A 14972-nucleotide genomic window follows, 5' to 3' on the forward strand; every position below is an offset into this window, starting at 1 on the left:
CTTGACTGTGGCCTTTGGCCTTGCCCTTCCTGGCAGACTCCATTAGGCTGGGACTTCCAGCAACAGATCATCTCCAATTGGCTCCAGCTTTTAAAACCTGGTACTTGTTCTCAACTTACTCCTTTGGCTGCACCCATCTAGCAGGCACTGCATTCCCCCATCAACCTGGTCTTATCTTTAGCTTAGTCCATGAGTCCAGCCAGCTCTTGGCTCAGCAGACACTTTCAGGACCCACCAGCCCATGCAAATGGACTTCCAAAGGCTGTAGCATTTTTGCAACACAGCGACTTGTTCTTCTGTTCCACTCCTTCTTAGCCCATTCCAGATGGGAGGGGACTGGGCCAAGGTGAGGCAGCCATTATAGGAGGTCATGCATCAGGCTCCGTGACAGTCTGACAGGCTGTGTTAAATCTGCCAGTAGCTGGCTTTCCCACACAATGGACAATGTGTGTTCTTCAGGGTGTGGGCGTGAGTGCCAGAAATGTCCAGTCCAGGGCACTATCCAATCAGATACCAGAGTGACTAGCCAGATATTGATAAACAACTAGAGAATTAGGTACCAGGTAGCTCAGGCAAAGACTGTGGTCCATTTTTAGTATATGTGCTGCTGAAGTGAGCACCTGTAGTCCATTTTTACCAGAGGCCTTTATGACACCTTAGGGGCATCATGGGGCACCTGCCATGTGGTTTCTGGTATTTACCAGTGTGGGGAATACTGCTGTAAGCCCAACAATGGTGAAAAGGCTACATAAAATATAAAATTAGTTCAGGGTTCTCCAAACAGGGCTTATAAGGTTACCACTCATTATTACAATAAATGTCTTGAAACTTTTTCTGAAAAGAGAAAGCTAGAATTATGTATCAAATCCTTAGGGTAGCATTAATCTTGAGCCTTTTTAGTCTACTTTTAAATGTTTTTTTTTTAATTTTAATAATTTTATTAAAAATAATTTTAATAATTTTTGAAGATCCCATCTTAATCAAGGAGTCCCTCCTCTCCCTTTCTCCCCACCAACCCATGACAAGATTAAAATATGTGCCAAGATCTGGAGCAGAGCAGGCAGGGTAGTTTCCCAAAGCCCCCAGGAGCAGAGAGAACCATGAGCCAAGGAGACCAAGAGCTTTCCTATCAACCTCTGGGGCTCCAAGTTGGGGGAACAGAATTCTGTTAGCAATATTCCAACTAGCATGGTTAGACCCAGAACCAGGAGACAAAGCCAGAATGGTCCTAGACCAAGAGGATCCTATAGGGAAAAATAAGGGGAAGAATGTCCTCCCTGTCCTCACTGGTGGCATGGTGGTACTCCTGGAAAGGCTCAGGGTCAGAATGGACAGAGGCATCTGGAAAAAACTCTTACCCACTGCTCCTTGCCCACATGGCCAGATGTTACCTAAGAGTATCAGTTAGGGAATTCTAAATATCTGATAATTTTTTTCTTCTCCCACTGCTGCATTCTGCTGTCTTATCCTCGAGTATCTCTAAGTTCTTTATTATGCCTGGCCAGAGAGGATTACCTCTTCTCCAGAAACTCTCCACAGCATCCCTGGGAAATGGCTACCCTGCCCCCACCCAGAGACTCCATTTCCCAGACTCCTTTGCAGCCAGATGTGGTCATGTGATAGAGTTTTAGCCAACTGAATGTGAGTAGAAGTGATGTAGATCACTTCTAGGCGTGGCCCATGAAAACCTCCCATGTACGTTTTCTCTTGCTCTTTTCCGCTTCTACTGGGAAGTGGAAACAATCCCAGGTGACCTTGGTAATCACATGCTGCAGAAGGTGGAGCCTCTCTCAACCTGTGTCTCTGAATGCCTGAGTTTCCCCACTAACCTGTACTGTTACAAGAGCAAGAAATAAACTTCTATTTGAGCCATTATACATTTTTCAGTCTAGTACAGCAATTAGCTTATCCTATTACATATCCTGTTTGATACAGCTATTATCATTGCGTGCAGAAGTCCCCACGCCTTCTCCCTTTGTCTTAAATCTTACTGCAAACCAAAAGAATAAAATTAGTACCCTTAAATTTAAGCAGCCATTAGTGACAAATGACACTCACCGAATTAGTGGTCACAGCTTCAGATCTTGCAGCCAGATGAACAGTAGTTTAGCAGAGCCTCACTTCAAGATGTTCTGATACATTAAAATAAAACAAAAAGTAAAATGTAAGACCTACAAAAGAGATATATGAGAGTCTGACGGTTAATTTCCAAAGGGTGTTGTCAGTGTACAAAGCAATTCGCCACTGTTTTCCAGTAAATGACAAACTTCCCTGTTGTCTTTAAAATAAGATTCGTTTTTAATATACTCGCTCAATCATCACAAAACAGAATTTATGAAGAGCAATTCTATTGTGCTAAGTAAGCTGTACAAAGACTAGATGCTGACTCAGGAGATGACTTTGGAAAACTGAGTATGATTTCTATGCCTATGTGCTCTGCAGTTCTTATGTACAACTTAAAACTTTTCTCTCGGAAACTTAGCTACCTGAGGTAGGAACTTCCAGAGCTTGAAAAATAGGCGATGCAAAGACTTAAGATTTTTTTTTTAGTCGAAGTTAAAACAGATACCAGATATACGTTATAATGTCTTTATATTTCATATCATCCCAGATGGCACAAGTAGAAATGAAAACAAGCTCTCTGTAAACAGGGCAATGAGAAAATGGAGGTATCTAAAGCAGAACAACTGGAGACAACCAGAAACATGCTCTGTAAAGGCGGCAGGTTGTGGATGTTTTCTTACCAGAGCAGCCATCTTTTACCAGATTAAGTGCGAAAATATCATTTGACCGCACAGCGCACCTATTCGCCTAGAACAGCATTTATTTTTGTATCTGATTACTCAGTATAAGATCCAGGAAGCAAACAGTTCAGAACTCTGAATAAACATTCTGTTAGTCCAAAACACAGCACTAGGGCGGAAGAAGGAAGAGGAGACAAAACAAGAGGGTTGACGGGGAGGGCTCGACTTGGGCCACTTCCCCCAGGGTTTCAGCCTTAGTGTATATATATATATATATATATATATATTTTTTTTTTTTTTTGAGAGAGAAAATGTGTTCTTGTCTGGTCCTGTGGAGAACAGAGAGGTCAGATAGATCCCTTCGGTGCTGTTATATTAAGGGTCTCCCAAATGCAGTCCCCACTCCCTCCCTCTGGGCTGGGGCCTGCCAAGCCTCAGGTGTCAGGGAACAAGATGGCGCCCCACAGTGAAGGGCACTGAGTGATGGGGGCCAGGGTGGGCCTTCACTTACTTGGAGGCGCTGGCTCCTCTGAAACCCAGACGCTGCCAACTCCCTGGGCTCAGGAGTTATAACCGCTTTCTTGCTCTGGGTTCTTCACTTCTCATCGCAATCAGCTCCACATATTTTTCTGATGATGTCACTCATTCTGACTTCTTACTTTTTGAAAGTTGATCCACAAGTAAAACCTTCCATGGGGCTTAAAAAAATAAAAAAGAAGAAGAAAAGAAAGGTGTGCTGTGGGGAGATGGAGAGAAGGAAGAGAGAGGCAGTTGCCTCCTTATTTTGAGATTTGCTGCAGCTGCGAGTGCCACTCCCCAGCCAGTTTCCTGGCTGCAGAGGGAGGCCAGTGGCCGGGCGTGGGTGACGTCAGGGCCAGGCCTGAGTCATCACCAGAGGCCGGGCTGCCCTGCCACTCGGAAGGGGACAAAAGGAACCTTTGATGTCCAGGGCCCTCCTCTCAGCACTCTTGCTTGTACTGAGAAGCAGGCCAGGAGAACATTCCAGCCGCCTCCCCACCCCCAGCCGTCCTTCCTACTTCCGGAACAGTCCCAGGCAGATTCAGCAAGGCCTCCCTAAGACATGTCACCCTCCTGCATGGCAGAGGCATGGCCGCTGTCTGTCAAAGAGAGAAAGAGGGGAGGGTGTTTCTCTGGGGATTTCTTACCTCCCCCTCTTCCTTCTTCCTCTTGGTGCTCCCTTACCCAGCGAATCACAGTGGTACTGAAAGAGATGTGGAAAGGTAGAAGGCGTTCTCGTCACCTTCCCTGGGCAGTACCCAGTGGGTGTCTATTCTCGTCTGCCTTTCCGTGATGGCCCTGGACCTCTGCTCTCTGGGTGCCAGAGTGAGCTTGTGCTTTGAGGATTTTAGAGGGCACGGCTCCTTCACAGGGGTATTTATATCCCAAGGCCTGGCAAGGGGCCCAGTAAATACATGTTGAATGAATGAACGATAATTTTAAAGTAAAATAGTAGAGGACATATATTGAGTACTAGCCGTGAATTGAGTTCAAGCTTCTGTGCTAAGTGCTTTACAAAGGTTATTTCATTTATTGTTATCATGACAACGCTATGAAGTGGGTATTATTATTATTCCCAGTTCTATAGATGAGAAAATGGATGCTCAGAGAGATTAAGACACTTCTCTACAATCTCACAGCTAGTTAGCGGCAGAGCCTGGATTGTCTGATCTCACATCCTATGTTCTTAACCACTGTGCTGAGTGGCTGGAATGAGTGAATGAATACTGACCAAGGCAGCCTGTCCAGGGCAGAGGGCAGAAGGATAACGATGGGGTTGAAACCAAATTCTGTAGAAAACAGTGGAGCAGTTAGGGATGATCTGTCTAGGGTAGTAGGCTTCATGCCCTCTTGATGGGTTAACACTAGGTGTGAGGCTTGGTGAGCTACCCAGCGTGGCCAGGAGGGCAAGTCCATTGTCAGGTCCAAGTGGAAGTGAGAACGAGAATCAGAAGACAAAGCCTGGCAGTGTGTGGTGGATGCAGGGTCCAAGAGCACAGTGGACAGAGTACCTCAGAGGAGCCAAGGCCCAGACTTGTCTTTATTGCCCCCTGGACTCATGGGTGTGGGTAGAAGCGTCAGTGTAGCTAAAGGCACACTTCTGGGGCAGGCAAGAAGATGGCAGGGACAAAAGACATGATAGCGCTCTCAGACTCCGAGACCTAGAGAAGGAGCTGGAAATATGGCATGGTTTCAGAGAGAGAGGAGGGGCTGGAAGTGACAGGGAACAGAGCTGGACCTGACAGTGGTTGTCACTGTTCTTCACACCGTCCTACCAGGAACCAGCTGCCTTTCTGGGACTGAGCGAGAGAGCTGTCAGTGGCTGTGTTCAAGCCAAGGAGCGAAGTGGTGGCAGGAGGAGAACATCTGTTAATGGGGTTGTCTGGTCCCAGGATAAGAATGACCTCAGAGGTAGCTTCTTCCTCTGTGGTTTGTGCCACTATTCTCCTTGGGTAAATGCCTCATTTCAAAAGGAAGACAAAAGCCAGGAATGTGCAGCCTTTTACAGAAAGGGGGAGGGTAGTATTGGTAGCCTCTTCAGTCATGCCATGCCACAGCTTTCCTTCTCACTGTGGGGCGGGATGTCTGGTCATGGGACTCCTCTCCTTGGCTCATGAACTCGATGAAGTTACCCTGCGCTGGGAGCTCTGAGGCATTACACCTGTGCTGTGGGGTCTGACTCCCCAGGCAGGTGGAATCAGCAGAGGTGAATTTCAGAAGACAGGAAGCCGTGACCTTTTTAATCAAGGGAGAAGCAACAACTGATCAGGGTCACTGTCAACGTCCACGTCCACGCAGAGCCTGACCTTGGGCTGAGGAAAGCACTTTAAGTTCCAGGCATTTTTGGCAGAAGTCTTGTTTATTCTTTTCTTCTCTCTCTGCAGAAAATGCCTCTGGGTACCTCCCTGCTCCGTTTCCCCAAAGGCTAGGTGGCCTTGCTTGTTTCACATACACAGGTATTTATTTCTCTAGTAAGATGAACAGAGGCTGATTATTTCTTCAGCCTACCTTGTGGGGCCAGAATAATGTGAAGAGGAAGAGAAAGGAAAGAAGAAAAGATAAGTAAAAGCTTAAGGGAGACACAGATCCTTGCATTGTGTGCTCTGGGATTGATTCTAGTACTGAAGATAAAAATCAGAGAATAGGGCAAAACATCTACTTGGGGACACAGAGAAGTAAGTGGTGAAACCCTTAACCTTTATCCATGTGGAGAACCGTCCTCTGTTATAACAAATGCAGTTATATATTGATAATTACAAAAAATGAAACCTTTACAGGTTCAAGGAATTTCTTGCAAGTTTTGTCTATACTTGCTGCTCCAATTTCTCTCAACGCATTCACTTAAAAAAATAAATTACTAAGATATAATTTACATACCATAAAATTAACCCACTTAGAGTGTGCCATTCAATGGATTTTAATATACGTATTTACAGAATTGTGTGCCCCATAATCTAATTTTAGAACATTCTTATCACTCCAAAAAAACCTTGTACCCTTTAGCAGTCACTCCTCCTTTGCCCCACCCCCGGTCCTAAGCACATATTAAACTTTCTGTCACTATAGATTTGCCTCTTCTGGGCATGTTATATAAATGGCGTCATACAATATGGTATTTTGTGTCTGACTTCTCTCACTTAGCATAACGTTTTCAAGGTTCATTCATGTTGTAGAATACATTAGCACTTCATTCCTTTTTACGCCATCAGAATATTCCATTACGTGGATCTGCCCACGTAATGCCCAATTTTGTTGATCCATACACCAGTTGATGAACACTTAAGTTGCTTTCCTTTTTGGCTGTTATGAATAAGGTTGCCATGAACAAGTACAAGTTTTTGTGCGTATACATGTTTTCACGTCTCCTGGGTAGATACCAAGGAGTGGAATTGCTGGGTCACAAGGTAACTCTATGTGTAACATTTTGAGGAACTGCCAAGCTGTTTCCCAAAATGCTGCACCATTTTACATCCTCATTAGCAATGTGCGAGAGTTCTGATTTCTCTACATCCTTACCGCCACTATTTTTAAAAATTATTTTTTATTAAAGTACATATAATATCATGTTAGTCTCAGGCGTACAACATAGTGATTTAACATTTATATACCTTATGATATGATCACCACAATAAGTCTAGTAACTATCTATACCATACAAAGTCATTATGATATTATTGACTATTTTCCCTGTGTTGTACATTATGTTGCCATGACTTATGTATTTTATAACCGAAAGTTTGTACCTCTTATTCCTCTTTAACTTTTTCACTCCTTCCACTACTTCTCCTTCAACAACAGTCTTATTGTCTATCTTTTTGATTCTAGTTATCCTACGAAGTGTGACATAGTACCTCATTTTGGCTTTGATTTGCATTTACCTAATGATTAATGATGTTGAGCATCTTTTTCATGAAATTATTGGCTATTTGTATAACTTCTTTGTAGAATTGTCTATTCAAATTTTTTGTCTATTTTAAAATTGGACTATTTGTCTTTTTATTTTTGAGTTGTAGGGTTCTTTACATATCCTGGATATAAATCCCTTATCAGATACACGTTTTACAAATATTATCTCCCTGTCTGCGGGTCACTTTACTTTCTTTATGGTATTCTTTGAAGAAGAAAAGTTTTTACTGTTGATGAAGTACAACTTATCAATATTCTCTTTTATCACTTGCACTTTTGGTGTCATGTCTAAGAAACCAAGGTCATGTCTAACCCAAGGTCACAAAGCTTTACACCTAAGTTTCCTTCTAAGAATTTTATAGTTTTAGTTATTACACTTAGGTCCATTATTCACTTTAAGTTCATTTTTATGGTGTGTGGTAGGGATCCAAATTAATTTTTTTCATGTGGATATCCAGTTGTCCAAGAACCATTTGTTGAAAAGACTTTTCTCACAGTAATTCTATACATCTAAAACTGTTCTGAAATAAAAAGTTTATTAAAAATATCTATTCTCTCCTCCACTAAACTATCTTGGCCCCTTTGTCAAAAATCAACTGACCCTAAATATTAGGGTTTATCTCTGGACTCTTAATTCCATTCCATTGATCTAGATGTCTCTTGTCATGCCCATACCACACTGTTTTGATTACTGTAGCTTCATAATAAGTTTGGAAATTGGGAACTATGAATCCACAATTTTGTATTTTTTTCAAGACTGTTTTGGCTATTCTGGATCCTTTGCATATACATAGGATTTTTAGGATTATCTTCTCAATTTCTGCAAAAAAAAAAAAAAAATCTAGCTGGGATTTTGATGGAGATCGTGTTCTACCTGTACATCAACTTGGGGAGTATTTCCATCTTAACGATAGTCATCCATGAACCTGGGAAGCCTTTCCATTTATTTAGATTTTTAATTTTGTTTTGTCATTTTCAGGGCACGTCTTACACTCCTTTTGTTAAAATCTCATTCTAAGTATTTTATTCTTAATCAAGATTATAATCTTTGCTCATGAATTTAAGAGCTTATACTTTGAATATCAAAATACCTAAATTTTAGTCCTGTCTCCACTATTTATTTGCTGTATGATCTGACTTAGCCCAAATCAGCCTCCTTTTTTTTTTAATCGGAAAAAAGGAAATAATAACACCATCTCACGGGTTTGTTACACAGATGAAATAAGATAATGCTTACGTAACCCTGTTGAGACCATGACCCACGTGGATCAGTCTCAGCTGGATATTACAGTCGAAGAAAACCAGTCCAGTAACAAAAAGTAATTTCAAATTAACTTGTATTCGATACCTGCATTTCTCAAACACCATCTAGAGCCCCTTGCGATGCTTCCTAACATTCTTTTTTCCCTCCTACCTAAGCCTCTTACAATCCACAGCTTTGGCCTCTCCTTCTTTCTTCCAATCTCCTTTTCTCCAGCCTAACCATTGTTTCTCTAACCCTTCTTCTGTCCAGTTCTCCTTCTGATGGGGCAGAGGAAGAAACTGGACAAAGCCAGAACTCTTTTTAGTGGGCAGGAAGAAAAGAAAATTAGGAGCACTCAATCTTAATTGATGTCCCGTCACTTATCTAAAGCTCTTAGAGCAGTGTCTGATCATTGCACTAAGGGTTCAATCAATGGTGGGGTTTTATTTTTTTGTTGCGGTGGTGGTTACATTACACCCATTTATACTTTATGCGAAGATGTGAGGTGTAGATCATGGCTTCTGAAAATCCCGTCTAGAGGCGACATGCTACCCAGTGGCCCATTTTCACTCATTCAGATGAATTCGGGGTTGTTGCTCATTTTTTTTCCTCCTAAATCATTCCTTAGAGAATCAGCCCCTAGAAAATTATAAAGTTTATCTTGAGGCTTCCTGAATAATGTGTAGGGCCCGTCTCCTATTTCCTCCTCCCCACCCAGCACCAGAACCCTGTCCTACCTCCTGGCCTCCTACAAAACCTTCTAGTACAGTGTTTTGAAAACTGCAGCTCAGGATCCATTGTTTATTGAGACAGAACCAGCGCTGGTTTCAAGTGACAGAATAAAAGAAAACAGAACAGAAAGTATCCAAGTGCATTGTAAATAAGACTTTTGTTTCAGTTTTGTAACATGTGTGTGAGCAGTGAAACATAGTTCTTACTGTGGTTCAAGGTTTAAAAAAATGTTTTAAAAAGTGTTGGAGTAGATCTCTCACCTTTATTACACTATTTAAACAACCCGTAAAAGCATAAAGTAACACCACCCCAAGCAATCTGTCCATCTTGGTGGGGATCGAACCCTTAAGTCCAAGGGATAAAGTTACAGCAGCAGTGACGGATTTGGGGACATTGTGGCCTTTTCCTGCATTTATAACACTTGGAGGAACATCTTTGCTAGCTGTGTGGACATGCCAACCCCCGCCATGCCACCTCTTAGCTATCACATCCTCTCACTCTCATAACATATGCAAATCCACACCCTAAACTTGTGTTAGGTTCTGTATTTTCCAAAACTTCTTCACGTACTCCATCTCATTTGATTCTCACAACTATCCCATGAAGGTGACAGGTCAGATCCAGATCTTTGCTTGACCATTTAACCTTAAGCAATTGACTTAACTTCTCAGCCTATCTCCTTAGCTCTATTATATATAACCAGAGAGGTTAAGAGACTTGACCCACATCACACAGCCCGGAGGTGACAGGACCAGGAAGAGGACTAAATCTTTTACCTCCCAGCCTGGTTGTCTCCCTGGCTCTCCTCAAAGAGATACATAACTTCATTTTGGTAATATGCTTCATCTGACTGCTTTATGAAGAATGTTTAAAAAGTAAAGAACACTTTGCTCCCTACCCCACATCTGAAAACACAGACTTTTATGGCACAAAGCAGAGAGACAAACAGCTCCTCGCACCTTGTGATGAAGGGCTATCACTCTTAACATCAAAGGCTATTTATTAAAGGCTGGGCCCCAGGAAACAGAAACAACAAAGTCCACGAGGAGAAGAAAACAAAGTTCCCTGAGTGCTCTGTCTGTCCTTTGTGTTGCAGTGACCCCTCTAGTGGCTCTGGAGGAAAATAGCTTCTGGAAAACACATTTGTAGACTCAGTATTGATGCAATCTGAGAATGGTAGTGCTTCAAGGGAGGGTAGACAGTACTTGGTTCAAGGTCAGCCATCACTGATGAGAAAGTGAGGACTAGAGCAACGGTTCTCAACCTGGGGTGATCCTGCCCCCAGGAAACATTTGGCAACGTCTACAGACATTTTTGGCTGTCCTTTGGCCTGGGGGAATGCTACAGTCATCAATAAGCAGAGGCCAGGGACGCTGAACAGCCTGCAACACACAGGACAACGCCCCACACAGACTTATCTGGCTCAAAATGTCAATAGTGCTGAGATAGATTAGGGAAATGGTGTGAACTCCACGAGGACTTGCAGCTTTTTTACATTCCGTTTTATTAAGATATAATTGACATATCACCAAAGACTTGCAGCTCATTCGTAGCCTTTGGCAGCTTATGCCTGAGACAGGGATGGAGGGTTAGGGGGTTATAGATAAAAGATATAAGGTTTCTTTTTGAGGTGATAAAAATGTTCTAAAATTGACTGTGAGTATACCAAAAATAAAACCGTTAAATCGTGTACTTTGAATGAGTGACGTCATGGCATATGAATTATGTCTCAATAAAGATATTAGAAAAATAAAGCCTCCATGGTGTTCCATTAATAGGCAATAAAGCACAAATTCATTACCTCGGCATTCAAGGCTTTCTACTCTCCACCCTCAAACTACTATCCAGCTTAATCCCTCACTACTTCCCTCTATGGCAGACAACTGAACAGGTCATGAGTGGTTCCAGAAACACAACCTGTGCTTCTCTGCTTCTCTGCCTTTGCTCCTGGTTTCTCTTGGCCTAAAATGACCTCTTCCACCACTTGTGTCTCTCAAAATGTTCTTCAAGGTCAGGTTCAAATGTTCTCCTTAATCTTCCCGGGCAGAAATGCTCCTTGTTCCTCTGCATTCATAGAATTCAATATACATTATGTGGTGTTTCACTGTCCCTTTTATAGGCTGGTATACACAGCACCTCATTGGCTCCACAGTTTCCATGTCAAAAGTTGGCTGGTCAGTATGTGTCCGTAAAGAGAATATTGCAAATCAGGACCATATGTGGTTGCCATGATAGTCTTCCTACTAAAGCGGATGATCTCTGTTGGACACATACTAGAGTTACACGTCCTTTCCTCCCTCATAGGGTTTTCACCAGTGTTTCTCAGGTGGATAAAAGAGCTTAGCTTCCCTTTTTCTCTAGGACGCAAGGAAAATGCGGCTAGGTGATTTTAATGAATGGCCTTACCCCTTTATTATATGCCAAATAACTAAAAGCTAGATTGATGATACGGACACTTTTAAAGACTATGAAAGTGCCAGAAAAAAACAAAAGAGGATATTTTTACAATCTTAGGATGAAGGAAATCTTCCTAAAGAAATCACAAAATCCCAGATGCCATGAAGAAAAGTCAGTGATAGATTTTTTTATATAAAACTCAAGCCTTCTGTATGACAAAAGACATCCTAAACAGAGCAAAGGACAAATGACAGACTTTGAGAAGATATTTTCAAGAGATAGAATAGTTAAACGATGGGTATCCGTACTAACTGAACAAATAATACACTAAGAACAGGGCAGAGTAATTTGTAGAAAAAAGCAATGATGATAAAACAGCTTATGAAAGATGTTCAACATTGTTTGCATCAGGGAAATGGAGAACAACACAATGAGGGTCATTTGCCTACCAGACAGGCAAACAGGGAAAAGACTGAGACTATCTGTAATTGTCAAGTGTATGAGGAAAAGAATAAACATAAATAGCAGTGCTGCATATATATTATAATATATATATAATTTTTTTCAAGAACAATTTGGTAGGATTCATTATTTCCTGCAGTGAACAGGTAGTCCATTCATAATTACCAAGCGAACTTTTAAAAAGCCAGTCTTAATGATTAATGAAAGAAATCGCAAATCCTTTCTTTCTCAATTCCCCCATTCTGAGAGGTTTATATAGGATACACTTTTAAAGATAATTCTCAGGTTGCCTATAATACTGAATAAGGAAGTTTGGCAGTGATAATCGTCTTTAAAAGCCCTACTCTAGCTCTTTAAGTGAGAATTTATTTTTAAAATTCTCCATGTTACCTGGCTACTTCTTAAAACGGTGCATAAGCAACTAATTGACTATATGAGAAGAGGAGTAGGGGAGGCAAGGAGGGGTTGTGGGGAGGGGTTTGGGGGAGGGGGAGGGGAGGGAAGGGGAGGGCCCTGTGGGCGGAGCTGCTGTGTCCTGATTTCTTGCTCCCTGGCTTCTCTCTATCAACATTCAGTTGTATGAATGCTTTTTGTTTCTCTGCAGTTTGGTTGAGCTTTAATATAAGGTTGGGTTTTGGTATAGTTTTAACAATCGTTACAGTCAACTAAACACAGAGACTTTTCCTGATATTCCCTTATCACATTGTCCTTCCTAAATAGCACCTTATCAGCCCTGCAACACCTTTGTATGAGTTAGAGAAAGGTGTCTTGTCAGGGCCAGCCCCTGCTAGGCTGCACAAATATGTGAGGGGAGCCCAGGCCGGCTTCAGGCCCTCTGACCCCTGGGCCTCTGTACTAGCAATCCTTTTCCTCACACCAGCTCTAGTCCAACTGCTGCACAGGAAATCTTTGCAAATTGCCATTTCCTGATTTCAAATGGTCACAGGACACAGTCGCACCTGCTACAGTTAACGCTGCAGACACGTGGCTCACGTTTCTTTCCATGGTTTCTCCTTCTACACTGCCCTTTGAGATTTCATCAGGTGCCCAAATCTCTTTGTTAATGCTTTTAGCCCTCCCTCCCTCCCCCACTGCCACCACACACACAGAACAAGCCCTCACAGGCTCAGAGTTTCCCCATGAAACAGAGAGTGCTGGTGAAGTTAACTGGTGTCTTATCCTTTTACTCTGAGCCCTTATCAGCAAAAAAGATTGATAAGGTAATTTTCTTCTTGGCCTTGAGTTAAGTTCGGGGCTTCCTTTCCTCAGGGGAAAGGAGATAGCCTTTTGTACTTCAGAGTCTTAAACAGAGACGTTTCTAGATCCCAGGATAAAGCCCCTCCACTCAGATCTTTATTTGGAAACAAGGCATTTAAAGAATTATTCAGGATGGGGGAGACAGTTGCTGCAGTTAAAGAAGGGAAGTATGGCTCAGCTGCATGGTGGCTTCCCTGAGATGGAGAAATGTGTGTGTGTGTGTGTGTGTGTGTGTGTACACATAGGGGTAGTGGGTGCAGGTTTGCAGGGTTCTGTGTCCCCCCACCTCTGCAGGAACTCAGGTGGGAGGCTACTTGAAAGACTGGAGGCTGGACACTACACACTCCCGCTTTGAGACCCTGGGTTGGGGTCTCCATGGATAACCTGTGGCCAGTGGAGAGGGGAGTTCACCACCAAAAAGCCTCTCCATGGTCCTCCCAGGGCCTTCCCTGACTGGCAGAAAAGGCTAGCACATGGAGTAGCAGAAGGAGCAGTGGTAACCATGGCAGCCCACCATAATCTACACATCAGGATATCTTCACTTTCCTGAGCCCACGAAAGCTTGGGGAACAAGCACAGGGAGGCCCAGTAATCCTGATATTGGACTCTTCCCTAACCTTGGAGAGTGAGGAACTTGAAGCCAAGTTTAATTTGATTTTAGAGAAATATAGACATGTGGCATGCTTTGCACCTGGGTTTTGTGCAAAAATTCTTACCTGTTACAGTTCTCGATATAATGTAATCTACGGTATTTCTCCTTGGAGAGAGAGGGGCTCCTGCATTTTGAGCAGATCTTCCTTAACTCCTTCCTCTCATCATAATCTTCACCTCTTAGAAATTCTCTTTCGTCTAAACAACATATAGTTTAGTTTATAACATGCACACATTAAGTTAGCGGAAACATCAGTTCTCAGGATCTTCCCAAGTGCTCCACTTCCCATTTAAAAAAAGACAGAAACAGGATCTTCAAGAAGAATCATGAAAATGAAGCCTGGAATCGGGGCCCACCAGCCTAGACCTAGATCTTCATTACATTAGTCGTTCTCCCCGTGCCCAGTAGAACAAATTGGGGAACAACTGAGTGGACTGCAAGTCCCATGGCAAATGGACTTAGTCCCTTTGATTCTGAGTTGTATAGTAACACCCACCACACAGAAAAGCGAAGTGCTACGCACTCTGGATCCAGAGAAGTGAAAAATACAGGTCCTTCCAGGAGGAAGGTACCAGTTCCCTGGAGATATAAGACTATGGGCCATGAAGTACGCAATGGGGCTGAGCTGCCAGGTAGAACTCGGGGTGCCCAGAGAGCCACAAGGACTGGAGTCAGGGAAGTCTCCCTGGAGGAGGGGTCCTGGAGGGAAACCTTTGTCCATTGAACTTCCTGAGTTCAGTCGGCTGGAAGAGAGAGAAGTGGAAGGAAAAGAGCAGAAGGTTCCAGGGACTTGGACAAAAGGACAGAGGTGAGAATGGTCACCGCTTGGTTGTGAGGTAGACAATGCATGTTGGGAGTAATAGGGAATACATGGAGTTAGATGAAGAGTGTGGAACCAGCTTGTGGATGGCTTTCAACACTGGGCAGAATTGTTCAGACATGAGACAGTTGGGTTTACAGCACAGAATTATCTGATGAGAGCAGGGTTTAAGGAAGATTAGCAGCAAGCTCCCATGGGAGATACCCAGTGTTAGAAGTCCTATGGGTTAGTAATGATTTC

The 14972-nt window shown here is 42.8% G+C and overlaps 1 protein-coding gene across 6 annotated transcripts in view; it reads right to left on the minus strand.

Moving 5' to 3' along the window:
• Nucleotides 1–14972, minus strand: part of ZBTB38 (zinc finger and BTB domain containing 38) — a 108982-nt gene that overhangs the window by 68240 nt on the left and 25770 nt on the right. Inside the window, exons 1-3 of one of the 6 annotated variants that reach the window (XM_081072055.1) lie at nucleotides 3911–4085; nucleotides 3256–3442; nucleotides 2059–2132 (exon numbers count right to left, since the gene is read on the minus strand). The gene's annotated coding sequence lies outside the window, so the exon portion shown is untranslated. Of the gene's footprint in view, nucleotides 1–2058; nucleotides 2133–3255; nucleotides 3742–3910; nucleotides 4086–14972 lie in introns of those variants that run through there. The other 5 variants (XM_081072056.1, XM_081072059.1, XM_081072052.1 and 2 more) reach the window with 5 other exon arrangements.

The sequence above is a fragment of the Rhinolophus hipposideros genome (genome assembly GCF_964194185.1).
Source record: "Rhinolophus hipposideros genome assembly, chromosome: 14".
In the NCBI taxonomy this organism is placed as follows: domain Eukaryota; kingdom Metazoa; phylum Chordata; class Mammalia; order Chiroptera; family Rhinolophidae; genus Rhinolophus; species Rhinolophus hipposideros.